General features: G+C 49.8%; 1 protein-coding gene across 1 annotated transcript in view; it reads left to right on the forward strand.

Annotated features, from left to right (window-relative positions):
• The first annotated feature begins 1,715 nt into the window (after positions 1–1,715).
• The window catches only part of LOC141176233 (gastrula zinc finger protein XlCGF66.1-like), a 39,742-nt gene continuing 25,655 nt past the window's right edge, over positions 1,716–15,802 (forward strand). The window contains exons 1-2 of the mRNA XM_073660217.1: positions 1,716–1,789; positions 3,164–3,310. The gene's annotated coding sequence lies outside the window, so the exon portion shown is untranslated. The remainder of the gene's footprint in view (positions 1,790–3,163; positions 3,311–15,802) is intronic.

Here is a 15,802-nt window from a genome sequence, read left to right on the forward strand (position 1 = left end):
GCTCCGTACACCTCGTACACACGCGGCTCAGCTCTATACACCTCGTACACACACGGCTCAGCTCCGTACACCTCGTACACACACGGCTCAGCTCCGTACACCTCGTACACACACGGCTCCGCTCCGTACACCTCGTACACACGCGGCTCCGCTCCGTACACCTCGTACACACGCGGCTCCGCTCCGTACACCTCGTACACACGCGGCTCCGCTCCGTACACCTCGTACACAAGCGGCTTTGCTCCGTACACCTCGTACACACGCGGCTCCGTACACCTCGTACACACGCAGCTCCGCTCCGTACACCTTGTACACACGCGGCTCCGCTCCGTACACCTCGTACACACGCGGCTCCGCTCCGTACACCTCGTACACACGCGGCTCCGCTCCGTACACCTCGTACACACGCGGCTCAGCTCTATACACCTCGTACACACACGGCTCCGCTCCGTACACCTCGTACACACGCGGCTCCGCTCCGTACACCTCGTACACACGCGGCTCCGTACACCTCGTACACACGCGGCTCCGCTCCGTACACCTCGTACACACGCGGCTCCGCTCCGTACACCTCGTACACACGCGGCTCCGCTCCGTACACCTCGTACACACGCGGCTTCGCTCCGTACACCTCGTACACACGCGGCTCAGCTCTATACACCTCGTACACACACGGCTCAGCTCCGTACACCTCGTACACACACGGCTCAGCTCCGTACACCTCGTACACACACGGCTCCGCTCCGTACACCTCGTACACACGCGGCTCCGCTCCGTACACCTCGTACACACGCGGCTCCGCTCCGTACACCTCGTACACACGCGGCTCCGCTCCGTACACCTCGTACACACGCGGCTTTGCTCCGTACACCTCGTACACACGTGGCTTTGCTCCGTACACCTCGTACACACGTGGCTTTGCTCCGTACACCTCGTACACACGTGGCTTTGCTCCGTACACCTCGTACACACGTGGCTTTGCTCCGTACACCTCGTACACACGTGGCTTTGCTCCGTACACCTCGTACACGCGCGGCTCTGCTCCGTACACCTCGTACACGCGCGGCTCTGCTCCGTACACCTCGTACACGCGCGGCTCTGTTCCGTACACCTCGTACACACGCGGCTCCGCTCCGTACACATGCGGCTTCGCTCCGTACACCTATTACACACGCGGCTCTGCTCCGTACACCTCGTACACACGCGGCTCCGCTCCGTACACATGCGGCTTCGCTCCGTACACCTCGTACACACACGGCTCCGCTCCGTACACCTCGTACACGCGCGGCTCTGCTCCGTACACCTCGTACACGCGCGGCTCTGCTCCGTACACCTCGTACACGCGCGGCTCTGCTCCGTACACCTCGTACACGCGCGGCTCCGTTCCGTACACCTCGTACACACACGGCTCTGCTCCGTACACCTCGTACACGCGCGACTCCGCTCCGTACACCTCGTACACACGCGGCTCCGCTCCGTACACCTCGTACACACGGCTCTGCTCCGTACACCTCATACACACGCGGCTCTGCTCCGTACACCTCGTACACACGCGGCTCCGCTCCGTACACCTCGTACACGCGGCTCTGCTACATCCACACTGTAAACCCTTCCTGACCCCACACATAAACTTCACCTCATCCAGCACCATGACAACCAGCACAGCAGAGTCCTGCATCCACTGAGGCCCCTGATCATGTGACCCCTGACTCCTCCCCTCCTGTGACCTCATCCCAGCTCCTGTGCGCACAGAGCAGCCATATATGTGGTGGCGGCTCTGCAGGTGGAGGTATGTGGAGACCCATTACTGGGCGCAGGGGGCATTAACCCCTTCAGCACGGAGACTCTTTTGGGGTCTTGTGTTTCCCCTTTATAAGAATCATAAGTTTTTTGTTTTGTTTCCTGTAATAGATACATACGACCCAACTATGGAGACAGGAAGGGAGGAAACGTATTGTTCTCATAGTACAGGACCCCTTTACTGCCCCCACAGTGTAATGCCCCCATTATACCCCTTATGCAGGATGTATGATGCCCCCACACAGTGTAATGCCCCCATTATGCCCCTTATGCAGGATGTATGATGCCCCCACACAGTGTAATGCCCCCAATATGCCCCTTATGCAGTATGTATGATGCCCCCACACACAGTGTAATGCCCCATTATGCCCCTTATGCAGGATGTATGATTCCCCCACAGTGTAATGCCCCATTATGCCCCTTATGCAGTATGTATGATGCCCCCCACAGTGTAATGCCCCCATTATGCCCCTTATGCAGGATGTATGATGCCCCCACACAGTGTAATGCCCCCATTATGACCCTTATGTAGGATGTATGATGCCCCCACACAGTGTAATGCCCCCATTATGCCCCTTATGCAGGATGTATGATGCCCCCACAGTGTAATGCCCCTTATGCAGGATGTATGATACCCCCACACAGTGTAATGCCCACATTATGCCCCTTATGCAGGATGTATGATGTATGATGCCCCACACAGTGTAATGCCCCCATTATGCTCCTTTTGCAATATGTATGATACCCCCCACACACACTATAATGTTCTCACAGTAAACGCCACCCCCCCCCCCCCCCCCCCACACACACACAGTATAATGTTCCCATAGTATCGCCTGAGGTTTTACAGTTGGAATAATCCCTCTGGAGTTGGTTTTCCCTTTGCCTGCTCCCCTAAATGAAGACCCTCGAGCATGTATACATGCATGCAGTGGAGCAGGCCTTACTAGATATCGAGGCTTTGTACAGTGATATATCGCATGAGGATGATATCAGAGGAGTAAGACGTTTATTGAAATCGAGATCAATAGAGTGTAGCAGACATAATGACTTCATGGACGATAAAATGACCCTTACTGAGTACAACATTTTTAATCTTGAGTTCTTTTAGTGTATCTTAAAGCCCTAAAGTTTCCATTTGAAATGACTTTAGTTTTGTGCCATGTCTGTGATCTGCTTTTTTTCAACAACATTAAACAACTGAATGAACATCCTCCGAGCCCAGTGATTCCATAATTTTTGCCAGGGGTTGTAGTTCACACATTGTACAGAGAGCACATAATAATCACCTGCAATATTAGCATTAGTTACCTTCCTGTGACAGAGATGAGCAGTAGTACTTTCACTTTCTCACTTTCTCCAGCTCGAGGCCCAGGAATCGGATCCTGTGCAGGGCAGGCACCCCTCCCACTCCTCTCTCTGGTGAAGACGGCAGAAGACAGTACAGAAGAGGGGAGATTGCCCCCTGCAGTCTGGAGCCGGTGCAGGACGGGAGCACTGCAGCATACAAGTGAGTTTTGATAGGTGTGTGCCCCTGCTTCTGGGAGGGGTGGGCAGCTACCCCTCGCTGTCTACGGCCATGATTCACACACAGCATTTTTGCGGATGCATTTTTTGCAGTAAAATGCAGTGACTCTGAGCATCCCAGCAAAGTCAATGGGTTACAAGATATGACATTCAGACACATCGTTTTGTGAGGATCCGTTTTTGGGCTCAAAAACGGATCCTCACACAGAATGAGCATGTCAGTTTGTTCGGCTTTTTTCTTATCTGCTTTTTGCTATTGAAAACATTATCTATGAGCTCAAAAACCTTTCAGGTGATGCGGTTTTTTAAAAAGCTGATCTGCTTTTGCAGCTGAAAAACATATTCTCAAAAAAACGCAGCAAAAACTCTGTGTGTGAATGTAGCTTTAGATCAGGAATAGAACAGCCATTTATAGGACATTTCATAACTTTCCCAAATTCCTATGAAAAAATATTCAGCACATTCTGCATTGAACTACTGTACCCAATTTATTATATATTTTAGGAGTCGGAGTCGGTCCATTTTATACAGACTCCAACTCCACCATACTGAGCACCGACTCCACGACTCCGACTCCACAGCCCTGGTTTGGACCCTAGGGACACACATTTACCATAAACTATTAAAGTGGGATATCCACCACCCCATCCGACTTAGAAAAAAAATATCCAAGGGCCAATGTTTACAGTTGAGAAGAAACTGCTCTAATGTCACAGATATTAATATACAGGCAATAGACATAAACACCAGATTCATGGGAAAAGGTACCCACAGTACATTTTGGATTCTGCACGATCGTTTGCAGAAAAACAGGAGAGAAAGACTCTCCTCCATACCTAACCAAGAGACCAAGAAAAAGATGGGATAACACGAGTAATAGGAACTTGTCACAATCAGAGTGACTTTATCTTTAATATCTTCATAAAACACTAGGATGTACTTGTGGCCGACCCAAACCTGAGGGTGCTGTGTGATCTACTCCCACAATAACTTTCATAAAGGGTTGGTCAATTAGGGACCATTTAGTGCATAGCTTCTATAAAAACCTGCGCCCAAGGGGACATGGCTAGATAGAAGAATCTGTGGTTTCTTTAGATGTGGAGAAAGTTGTACATGTAATTGGATGAGACCATGTAAATCTTTCTCGAGTTTCTCTACAGATGAAACCTTTTTTCCAGAGGGATTATTCCAACTGTAAAGCTTCAGGACTTGTATATGTGGCCACTAGTGTTGAGCGAACATGCTCGACACTGCTCGGTACTTAGCTCGAGCATCACGCTACTTGGGATGTTCGGCGAGCACCGAGCATTTCCGGGTTACTCGAGCGGGAGCTCGGGTCTCCGCCCTGCATGTTTGGCACTCTTTACAGAGCCAATGAACATGCAGGGATTGCCAGCCAGTCACTGTAATGCCGCAGCCATGTTGTTTGTGGGCATTACAGTGATTGGCTGGCCGCACAGCGTCACCTCGAGTATTTAAAACCGGCCGCCGCCATCTTGGACACAGTCGCTCTCGATCAGACAGTGTAGGGACAGCGCTGCTGATTTAGGGAGAGATATATCCTGCAAAATAGTTAGTGTAGGGTCTGTAAAGGCTGCCAGATCAAACAAACAGTCCTTCTCAGGACTAATATACATCCCAGATATCAGACAGGCAGGCAGGCTGTATAGGAGACGCAGTGGTTATACCAGCAAATGCTGCATTACAGTCCTGTGTGCTCCTGTTGCTGAAATTGCTGGACTTAGCTCCAGGTCTCAGGCCAGTAAAAATCCTTTTTTTTCTTCTAAATCCTCTTTTTTTTTTTCCTCCTTCACACTGTACAAATACCCGTCTTATTAACCTTTTGGTGCCCCCCCCCCCCCCAAAAAAAAGTGTGTTTCTGATTTTTCAGACACAAATATATCTGTTGAAAATAGTCTGGTGTGATTTTGCAGTTCCACGGGTCAAATCTCTGTATTATCCACTTTTGGTCCGTTTGTATCTAAAAAAAAACCAGTTTGAGTGTGTCGCTCACTGTTCAGCCGCAAATCTATATATTTAAAAAAGTCTGGTATACACCAGTAAATTATAACTGTGGTTTTCTTGTTCCATGGTAAAAAATCTCTATTATCCTGCTTTTCACATTTTTTGCCGTAAAAAAAACAGTAGTGTCTCCTGATTGTTCAGACACAAAAATATATCTGTTGAAAATAGTCTGGTGTAGGCCCGAGAAATCCAAGTGTGGTTTTCCATTTCCACGGTTCAAACCTCTGTATTATCCACTTTTGGGCCATTTTTACCTAAAAAAAATTTTTGAGTGTTTCGCTGACTGTTCAGCTGCAAATATATCTATTTAAAATTTTCTGTTATACCCCAGTAAATAATAACTGTAGTTTTGCCATTCCACGGTAAAAAATCTCTTATTATTCAGGTTTTGGTATTTTTTCCGTACAGAAAAACAGTAATAGTTTCTCCCTGATTGTTCAGATTGTTTAAAAGAGTCAGGTGTAGGTCAGAGAAATAGAACTGTGGTTTTCCTCTTCCATGGTTCTAATCTACTTTTTATTACCCTTTTTCCATTGATAGTGCGAGTGTAAGCTATTTTACTTCCTTTACAATGGGCAAGGCGCGTGGCAAAGGACGTGGAACTGGACGTTCTGGTGATGGTGCGTGCAGAGGACGTGGCCGTGGCCAAGGTGAAAATGTGCCACAACCAACAGCCACATCTTCTCGCTCCCACTTCTTGACCGAATTACTAGGGAAGCACAGAACAACACCAGTATTGCGAACTGATCAGTGTGAACAGGTTATTAATTGGATAGCAGATAATACTTCCAGTTACCTGGGCACCACCACCTCCGGTCTGTCTTCCACACGGTCAACTCTTAGTAGCCTTGAGTCTCGACCGCATACTCCTCCTCACCCTGATGCTCCTACCTCCCACCATGCCGAGTGTCGTCAGACAGCAACTGATCTCACACTTGGACACTCTGAAGAGCTGTTCACTGGTCCATTTCCAGATTTGTGCCCCTCGCCTGATACGCTTGAAGTGGTGGAAGAGGAGATCCCATGTAGCGATGCCCAAATATTTGAATAGCCACGGCCACAGGAAGTCGACGCTGGCAATTTGTCACAAGAGGTGGACGATGACGAGACACAATTGCCAGGAAGTGAGGAGGAGGATCGTGGTGTGCAAGTAGAAGAGGAGGAGGTGGTGGATGATCTAGTAACTGACCCAACATGGCAGGAGGACATGCAGAGTGAGGCCAGCAGCACACAGGGGGAGGGAGGCAGAGTACCTTAACAGGCAGGAAGAAGCAGTGTGGTGGCCGCAGACAGAAGGCGGGCAACTGTTCCCCGTAACACCAACACGAGGGACGTTGCCAGTACAAGCGGTAGGTCCTCCAGAGTCTGGAAGTTTTTTAAAGACTCTGCTGATAACCCCAAAAAGGCCATTTGTACCACCTGCCATGGCCAGCATCAGCAGGGGTGACAAAACTACCAGCCTGACCACCACCAGCATGATCAGGCACATGGCAGCAAAGTACCCCACTTTGTGGGGCGAACCCCATGGTCCACGACCAGTGTCAGCGGGTGTCACCACTGCTTCTTCCGCTGTTGTGCGTGCAATAGAACCCCCTGTTGTGTGTGCAAGGCAATCCCCTGTCCATACTGCATGTAAAGATGCCCCCTCCTCTCAGTCTTCACTTGTTATGGCAGTTTCTCAAGAAACAGCATCAACGTCCACGTCCCACCGCAGTGTTCAATTGTCCATATCCCAGACCTTTGAACGAAAGCGGAAATTCGCAGCTAACGCCCCACAGGCCACAGTCCTAAATTCGCACATTTCACGACTGCTTGCGTTGGAAATGCTGCCTTTTAGGCTGGAGGAGACGGAATCCTTCTGCAACCTTATGGCGGTGGCCGTCCCTCGGTACTCGGTCCCCAGCCGACACTATTTTGGCCGGTGTGCCATTCCCGCACTACACAAGCACGTGTCCCAAAACATCTGCCATGCCCTCAACAACGCAGTTACTGGGAGAGTGCACCTGACAACGGACACGTGGACAAGTGCTTGTGGCCAGGGACGGTACATCTCCCTGACCACACACTGGGTAAACATAGTGGAAGCCGGGACCCAGTCGGACCTTGGGACGGAACACAACCTCCCCACATCGAGGATTGCGGGCCCTATGTCAGTCAGAGTTGCCCCCACAGTGCACACCTCCTGCGCATCATCCTCCTCCTCATGTTCAGCCTCCATCTCAGATATCACCACATCAGTTACAAGTAGGAAGCACTGCATTACTGCCTCCGACAAGCGGCAACAGGCTGTGCTGAAACTCATAAGCTTAGGTGAGAAACCTCACACTGCTTGTGAATTGTGGACAGCTGTGAAAGAGCAGGCAGATCTGTGGCTGAGACCGCTGAATCTACATCCAGGCATGGTCGTATGTGACAATGGCCGTAACCTGGTGGCGGCTCTGAGGCGAGGCGAGATCACACACGTACCATGCCTGGCTCATGTGCTTAACCTCGTGGTTCAGCGGTTTCTTAAATCATACCCCAAGTTGCCAGATCTGCTCGTGAAAGTACGCTTCCTGTCAGCTCATTTTTGCAAGTCGGCTACAGCTTCCGCCGCCCTTGCTGTTTTACAGCAGCGTTTGCAGCTTCTGTCACACCGACTGGTGTGTGATGTCCCCACATGTTGGAACTCTACCCTCCACATGTTGCAAAGGATTTGTGAGCAGAAGAGAGCAGTTGTGGAGTACCAGCTGCAACAAGGTCGTCGATATTCAGGTCAGACTCCACACATAAGACCTCAGGAGTGGACCTGGATGTCTGACATATGTACCATCCTGACAAACTTTGAGGAGGCCACCAAGATGGTGTCAGCATCCCACTTGTCTGTCTTTTGCAACGCTCTCTGCAGAGAATTAAAGGCATTGCAGCCAGAGTATGATGAGATGGATCAAGAAGCCGTAGTGGACGATTACACACAGCCCAGCCTCATCTCATCCCAACGTGCATTGGGCGACAATGAGGGAGAGGAGGAGGAGGAGGAACAACAGGAGCTGGTATCAAGCGCTGTAGACGGTAGTACCTGTACAACTGTCATACCGTCGGTTCAGCGTGGGTGGCCTGAGGACAGGGGGAGGGGAGGAGGAGAGCATGGTCAGTCGTCATCTTGGTGAGGACACGGAAATCTTGCCCGTTACCAGTCTGACTCGCATGGCTGACTTTATGTTACGCTGCCTTAACCGTGACCCTCGCGTTGTCAAAATGTTGGGTGACAGTCATTACTGGTTGGTGACACTTTTAGACCCCCGCTACAAGGAGAACTTTCACTCTCTTATTCCTGAGGTGGAGAGGTCTACAAAAATGGGGCAGTACCGGAATGCCCTTGCTGCAGAACTGTTAAAAAAAATTCCCATCTGAACACGCTAGCGGCAGAGGTCACAGTTCGTTGCCCAACCAAGGCGTACATGCGAGAGAGACGCAACTCCAATCCAGCAGAGGCAGGGGAACACTGTCAATGTTCTGGGACAGTTTTCTCAGACCCTCCCTTTGGACAGACCCTGATGCGCGGGGTACTCTCACAAAGAGTGGAAAGTTTCAAAAGATGGTGAGGGAGTACCTTGCCGACCGTACCAGCGTCCTCCGTGATTCCTCTGTGCCTTTTAATTATTGGGTATCCAAGTTGGACAGTTGGAATGAACTCGCTCTGTACGCCTTGGTGGTCCTGGCCTGCCCTGCCGCTAGCGTGTTATCGGAGCGTGTTTTTAGTGCCGCTGGGGGAATTATAACTGATAAGCGCACTCGCCTGTCAACTGACAATGCTGACCCTTTTCAAAATGAACAAGGGCTGGATTGGGCCAGACTTCTCATCACCACCAAATGACAGCAGAGTAACATAAAGTCAAATCCACTGTGTTATTTCGGGAGGTGTATTCACATGCACCGCTTCACACCCACATATGGGTATACGCTTCCTCATTTCAGCTGTTTTATGCTCTTCTCTTTATCCTTAGCCTCCACCACCACTATCCCACCAGGGTGACCGTGGTCCGTGTTGCCATTATTGAAAGTTCCTCCGTCCTTATTTTTGTCAGCTTTTTCTTGGAAGGCATAAGCAAAGACTGTGGGAGACCCACTCCCCAATAATGGGAATAATATTTTTAAGATGCTGTACTGTATGGCTCTTGTAAGGGGCATTAAAACCATCTTGTTAAGCTACTCCAATCTCCACCACTTTTCCAAGGGGCATTAAAACCGTCTTGTTAAGCTACTGTGACCTCCACGTCTCTTCCAAGGGGCATTGATATTGTCTTTTTATTCCACTGCGACCTCCACCACTCTTCCAAGGGGCATTAAAACCGTCTTGTTAAGCTAATGTGACCTCCACGTCTCTTCCACGGGGCATTAAAAGCGTCTTGTTAAGCTAATGTGACCTCAACCACTTTTCCAAGGGGCATTAAAAGAGTCTTGTTGAGCTACTGGGACCTCCACGTCTCTTCTGAGGGGCATTAAAAGCGTCTTTTTAAGCTACTGGGACCTCCACATCTCTTCTGAGGGGCATTAAAAGCATCTTGTTAAGCTACTGGGACTTCCACGTCTCTTCTGAGGGGCATTAAAAGCGTCTTGTTAAGCTACTGGGACCTCCACCACTTTTCCAAGGGGCATTAAAACCGTCTTGTTAAGCTACTGTGACCTCCACCACTTTTCCATGGGGCATTAAAAGCGTTTTGTTAAGCTACTGGAATCTCCACGTCTCTTCTGAGGGGCATTAAAAGCGTCTTGCTAAACCAGTCTGAACTCCACAGCTCTTCCAAGGGGCATTGAAGTGTTGTTTTTAATTAACTCTAACCTCAACGACTCTTCGAACGGGCATTGCATTTCCTCCTAATTTTTGGCAGCTTTTCCTTGGAAGGCATAAGCAAATACTATGGGAGACCCACTCCCCAATAATGGGAATAATGTTTGTAATATGCTGTACTGCATGGCTCTTGTAAGAGGCATTGCAAGTTCCTCCGTCCTAATTTTTGGCAGCTTTTGCTTGGAAGGCATAAGCAAATACTATGGGAGACACACTCCCCAATAATGGGAATAATGTTTTTAAGATGCTGTACTGTATGGCTCTTGTAAGGGGCATTAAAACCGTCTTGTTAAGCTACTGCGACCTCCATCACTTTTCCGAGGGGCATTAAAATCGTCTTGTTAAGCTACTGTGACATCCACGTCTCTTCAAAGGGGCATTAAAAGCGTCTTCTTAAGCCACTCTGAACTCCACAGCTCTTCCAAGGGCCATTGAAATGTTGTTTTTAATTACCTCTAACCTCCACGACTCTTCCAACGGGCATTGCATTTCCTCCTAGTTTTAGTCAGCTTTTGTTTTTCAATGCAAAGGCGAAAACTAAGGGAGACCCACTCCCCAATAATGGGTAGAAGATTTTTAGTACGCTGTAATCCACTTCTGTTTCAAGGGGCATTGCAGTTCCTCATAATTTTTGGAAAGCCTTCCATTCATTGCTTAGGCCAACAGTGCACAGGAGACCCAGTTGCTATAAATGGAAAAAACGGTTTAGTTAAGGCCCTCTGACCTCCATGTCATTTCCAAGGGGCATTGGAGTGCCTCAAAATTTTTGGTAGGCATTGCACTCACTGTATGCCCTATAACTGTGTAGCCGAACCTCTCCTTTTGTTACAGAAACATATCCTACAACAGTGGTCCCCAACCTTTTTTGCACCAGGGACCGGCTTGAAGCAAGATCATTTTTCCATGGCCCAGCAAGGAGGGGGTGGGGTGGGCGGGGCTTTGGTCATATGGGGGCGGGGTAATGGAGGGATTTGGAGTTTAGTGCATACTTATCATATAGTGTAGACCAGGTCCCTGCCAGGAGCTATGCCAGGAGCCCCACATAATGTGCTGTGCCAGGAGCCGCATCACTGAGGCCCCATCACGCCCTGCAGCAGGACAGGGCAGCTGTCCTGACAGCTGCTGTTCAGCTGCATTTACTTCATCCCAGGGGCGGACACAGACTGTAGTGGGCCCCTGTGCAAGAAATTTTTGGGGGCCCCCCCCGCCCTTCATAAGGCAACAAAGTTATGTAAACATAACCCCCCCATGTGCATCTCTCACCCCCCCATGTGCAGCTCACCCCCGTGCATCTCGCATCTCTCATCCCCCTCCGTGCATCTCTCATCCCCCTCCGTGCATCTCTCATCCCCCTCCGTGCATCTCTCATCCACCCCCCGTGCATCTCTCACCCCCCCGTGCATCTCTCATCTCTCCCCTCCCTCCCATGTGCATCTCTCATCCACCCCCCATGCATCTCTCACCCCCCCGTGCATCTCTCACCCCCCCGTGCATCTCTCATCTCTCCCCTCCCTCCCATGTGCATCTCTCATCTCTCCCCTCCCCCCATGTGCATCTCTCATCTCTCCCCTCCCCCCATGTGCATCTCTCATCTCTCCCCTCCCCCCATGTGGATCTCTCATCTCTCCCCTCCCCCATGTGCATCTCTCATCTCTCCCCTCCCCCCATGTGGATCTCTCATCTCTCCCCTCCCCCATGTGCATCTCTCATCTCTCCCCTCCCCCCATGTGCATCTCCCATTCCCCCCACTCCTAGTTAATTGTATTTAAAAAAAAATAAAACTTGTTATACTTACCCCCATGCGATCCCTGCAGAATCCTGGCGCTCGTCCAAATCGCTGACACCAGGTTCTCCTGACTTCCGGCCATGTGACGGCGCCGTCACATGACCGGAAGTCAGGGGAATCATGAAGGTGCTGCCGCAGCAGCGCAGCGCTAAGATGTCCCGGACCCGGCGCTTAGCATGCGGCCGGGGGCCCCATGAGGAGAGAGACGCACAAGAGGGGGGCTCCGAGGGGGCTCCTACCGGCCGGGCCCCATACTGGAGTCAGGGCAGTCATGCCCTGATGGCGGCCCTGCTGGAGGCTGGAGGGGCCCCCTCTCCCCGCGGACCGGCTGAAAAACCCCAACGGCCCGGTCCTGGTCCGCGGACCGGCGGTTGGGGACCTCTGTCCTACAAGATATATGTGGTTGACTGGCCTGATATTGATGTGAATGGTCCCTGTTCCTCCTGCTCTTTATCCTTTGCCACTACCTCATCCATCATTTATCATCTGAAGCTTTGTTTTAACGGGAGTCATAGAACTGGAATAGTAGCAGGAAAACATCCAGCAATCCTTGGAGGAGGTAGGATATGCGCCAAAACGTTGAGCACCTCGGCCTAGCCGCTACTACATACATGAGCTTGCATTCCAAGAAAACAAAGCAGATGCTAACTTCTATCATCCTCATCATGCTCCTCACCTTGGCACTCTCAACTCCCCTGATGGAGAAGCCAGGGCCCACTGGAGGAGTCTGGTTCTCTGGTGGGCTCGTCCAATGCTGCCCTAAAGCAGGCCGGACTAAGAAAAGTGTGTGGGAAGTTGACAGGAGAAATAGGGGCGGCTGGGGACCGTTTATGGACACTTGGCCGCCCCCAGGCGGCTGGGGACCGTGTGTGGACACCTGGCCGTGGGGCAGCTGGGGACCGAGTGTGGACACCCGACCGCCGGGCAGCTGGGGACTGAGTATGAATACCAGGCCGCCAACGCAGCCATGACGTGGTGGCCAGATTCTGCCTCCACATGCCTAAAAGGCCCAATTTCAAGTGCAAGCAAGCAAGCAGTATGGTATTGCAGCCTGGGGGTGGGGGGATGGTTAGCTGCATATTTGCGCTTGCATTGCAAGGAATGGGGGAGGTACAATTGAACAGTGCCCTGGGACAAGGACTTGCATGGGGATAGTTGCAAGTCTGCATCTTCTGATGCGGCAGGGATGACTTCTGAAGGGCACACTTTTAGGCAGTGACCTGGGAGTCAGAGATGCTTCCAGGGGTCTTCCCCATACTGTTCCCATGTCTTTTCAGCACTGTATGCATGTGTCACACAGCACATGGCCAGATAAGGTTGTAAAATGTTAAAATTACATTTCCCGGTGAATGCATTTGTCATGGTTGAAAGCAATACAAAAGTGCAAAAACGCATAAAAAATGCTACTTGTGAACATAGCCCAAGGTGTGGAGGAGTATTTTTGTTTTTGGTTATTTATTTTACCTTATACACAAGTCTTTACCCTGGAAAAGAAATTCCTTAACATATTTCACAAGAAAACAGTTTCACTTTCTTTTTTGAACGTTTTATTATGAGCCTGTAAAAGTGGCTTAATACCTCTGACCACGTTGTTGACAGCAGTGACCTGGGGGTCAGAAATGCTTCCTGGGGCGATCCCCATGCTGTCCCCATGTCATTTGAGCACTGTCACTATCGTTTTGGGCACTTGTTAGGCTTTTAAAAGACTGCCGGGGGTGCCGCCGCAAAAATGCTCGGGTCTCCCATAGACTAACATTGGGCTCGTTGCTCGGGTCGAGCACCCGAGTATCACAGCGAGCTTGGCCCGAGCTTCGAGCACCCGAGCATTTTAGTGCTCACTCAACACTAGTGGCCACATGCACCTACCTCCTAGATTATGTATGCACGACCAAGAGGCAGTCTAAGAGGAGTGTCGGGGAGGGGGGAGCATTTGGGCAAAATACGCCATGGTTGGGTGTCATGGGTGTGTCCGACGTGACATACAGTCGCCCTGCAGTGGTTTGCAGGAGATCTCCACGTTTGGCAATGCAGACAGCTGCCTAGATAGGAGGCTCTGTTTAGGACCCAGCGACTACCTCCCTTTAGTCTGGGTGTATATATACCTGGTGTGTCTAGGTGGGCGTCGCCGGGTATACTCATGTCTACTTGGAACTTGGCTGAAGCAGCATCACATCCTCTTTGGAGTTTTGAGGCTGTGTGCCCTTTTGGTTTCTTCTAAAGCTAATTTGTAATTCCTGTTACAACTCTCCTGTTAGTTTTTTTTTAGTTTGCTGGTCACATGACCATTTTGCCTATTTAATCCGGCTCCGCCCTCCTGGCTTTGCTGGACTTCATTTATATTTACTACTGTTGAGCTAGCTTGTTGCTCTATTGCCGTTCTCTGTTAGTTTTGCTAGGTCTTCTGACCTCTATGCTTTTTGTTGTGTGTTTGTCTTTGACTGCTACTATTTCTGCTAGGAGGTGTCCAAATTATCCCAGTCCCTAGATCTTGTAGGGATCCCTCCCCCACATCTATAGATCTGCGTTCAGACTAGCCGAGGACTTTAGCGGGTCTGATCGCAGGATCAGGTTCCCCGTTACATCGTAGGGATCTAGTTTAGTTCTATTGTAGGGACAGATCTCCTGCCTTTCCTTAGTTTCTGTAGCAGATCATAACAGTAAGTCCAGCCATAAAAAAAAATAAAAAAAAAAATAAAGGGAAAGGATTTTCTCTGGGGAAAGACCTCCAGTTTTCCATCATGATCTCGGTGCAAGATTTGGCTCAACGCTTGCAGGGACTCTCTCTGGAGGTGACCAAGCTCCAACAACACGTGAGTAGCTGTTCTGGAGCGCATTTTGTGGAACCAAAGGTACGTCTGCCTGATTTATTTTTTGCCGAACAACAAGATTTTTTTTCTTTTAAAAATGCTTGTCTATTATATTTTCGCTTGAGACCCGGATCCTCTGGTGATGAATCACAGCGCATAGGGTTCATAATGTCACTTTTGCGCAAAGATCCTCAGGGATGGGCCTTCTCTCTCCATCCTAGTGATCCGTGCTTTAGTTCAGTGGATAGTTTTTTTTCTGCTTTGGGTTTGTTGTACAATGATCCTGATCGTGTCTCATCTGCTGAGTCTGAATTAAGACGTTTGAGGCAGGGATCAGGTAATGTGGAAAAATATTGTTCTCACTTCCGTCGGTGGTCTGCCCAGGTAGGGTGGAACGATTCAGCTTTAAAAAGCTTGTTTCTTGCAGGCCTAGGTGAAAGGGTTAAGGATTTACTGATTGCTTATCCCACACCTGGAAACTTGCAGGAGGCAATGCAATTAGCTATACGGGTGGACAGGAGACTGCGTGCAAGGGTTAATGAGAGCAAATCCTCTGCTATGTCAGCTTCGAGTCCTGAGAGGTTCTGTGCTGACAATGGAGAGCCGATGGAAATTGGGGCGATGGCACCCCGCTCTCAGGAAAAAGACCGCCGACTTTCTGAAGGCTTGTGCTTCTATTGCGGAAGTTCTGGTCATTTTATTAAGAGCTGTGTGCTTCGTAAGAAGAAAGAAAAAGAAATGGTCAGTCATGCCTGTATTGCCTGTTTAAATTCTAAAGGGGTATTCCTATCTGCCACTACTGCTGCTCAGGATGAATTAATTGAATTTCGGGTATTTGTGGATTGTGGATCTACTCTGAATGTGATTGATGGGGGATTCTTGGAAAAACTTAGATTAGAACCTAAAACTTTGTCATCCCCTATTGCTGTGGTTTCTGTCGATGGCTCTCCCTTGAAGAGTGTTACTCACAAGGTCTGTGAATTTCCCCTCACTATTAATGGTATTCATCAAGAGAATTTGGATTTG

The sequence above is a fragment of the Phyllobates terribilis genome, unplaced genomic scaffold (assembly GCF_046119375.1).
Source record: "Phyllobates terribilis strain yellow unplaced genomic scaffold, ASM4611937v1 Scaffold_17__1_contigs__length_24005725, whole genome shotgun sequence".
NCBI lineage: Eukaryota > Metazoa > Chordata > Amphibia > Anura > Dendrobatidae > Phyllobates > Phyllobates terribilis.